This window comes from Dermacentor albipictus, chromosome 5 (genome assembly GCF_038994185.2).
Source record: "Dermacentor albipictus isolate Rhodes 1998 colony chromosome 5, USDA_Dalb.pri_finalv2, whole genome shotgun sequence".
In the NCBI taxonomy this organism is placed as follows: domain Eukaryota; kingdom Metazoa; phylum Arthropoda; class Arachnida; order Ixodida; family Ixodidae; genus Dermacentor; species Dermacentor albipictus.
The window spans coordinates 69,525,079-69,526,243 of record NC_091825.1 but is presented as its reverse complement, the minus strand read 5'-3'; the positions used below and the strand labels follow the sequence as shown (position 1 = coordinate 69,526,243).

Genomic DNA, 1,165 nt, shown 5'->3' with positions numbered 1-1,165 from the left:
ACTGGTCACAGTACCTAACTTAACAGGGGCGCCAGGCGATTACAAGGACCGAACTTCAGCAGGCCACTACTCTTATACATATTGTGCCATCGTTTTAAACCACGGCCCATGAGTAAAAATTATTACTATTATAATTATTGTTATGTTTATACATGCCCCTGCCGTAGTTGCTCAGTGGCTATCGTGTTGGGCCGCTGAGCACGAGTTCACGGCATGGCATCGCGGCCACACCAGCCGCATTTCGATGCGAGCGCAATGTGAAAAGCACCCGTGTACCTAGATTTAGGTGCACGTAAAAGAAACGCAGGTGGTCGAAATTTTCCGGAGTCCCCACCATACGGCGTCACTCCTAAACAGATCATGGTTTTGGTACGTAAAACCTCATAATTTTAGTTTATTATACTACTTGCGGGACAGAACACACACAGTCTGTAAGAAACGCAAACCAACGAGCGCTGGTGTTCGACCCATTATTCTGGATTTCCGCGCAAGGTTATTGAAAAAGTTATCAATAACTTTCGTAGATGTTGAAAGCAGGATTATAGGGTTTTAGCCTCAAGTCTTCTCTGTCGTAAAACGGCCTTATACGTTTCTGTAAAATAGTATTGCGTTTACTATAAGACGCGATGCACTCTTCACAGCCGGCTCAACACGTAGGGCCTATTGAAATAGGCTGTCGTTCCGATGGATTACGTTTCATACTTACCTGGTGTCGAGTTCCTGATGATCATTGAGGTCGGGGCTCCATGCCGAGGCTAACCATTGCACGGCGGTTGGCTGAAGCACGCCACTACCCCAAACCGGGGCAGATGGGGCATGTAATTTTTGGTAGTGGGGCTCGGCGTGCGCGCCAGCCCCTGCACATTAATCCAAAATGAGAACGCGCGCAAACTACCTTCAAGCGCTGACCACGTAAGAAATACATAACCTGCGCAATTCGCCCAGCAGTTAACTGCTGCCTTTTACATGTCAAAGACAGCCCAGCCAGCTAGAATCCGAAATTCGATTCGAAAGACGTTACTGCTCCGATATGCAATGTTTATTTTATATATTTTGTACTGCATGCCAGCATTGTTGGACGATTGTGAGCGCGTGGAAGCTGCAGCCGGTACGCGCGGAGCTGCGTGCCTACCACCATGACGTCATACGTGCTGGCTTTCAGCAG

The 1,165-nt window shown here is 48.1% G+C and overlaps 1 non-coding gene across 1 annotated transcript; it reads left to right on the top strand.

Moving 5' to 3' along the window:
- Positions 1-698: 698 nt before the first annotated feature.
- Positions 699-860, top strand: LOC135909680 (U1 spliceosomal RNA). Its single transcript, XR_010566766.2, has one exon. It is a non-coding gene; the product is annotated as a U1 spliceosomal RNA (small nuclear RNA).
- The last annotated feature ends 305 nt before the right edge of the window (positions 861-1,165 follow it).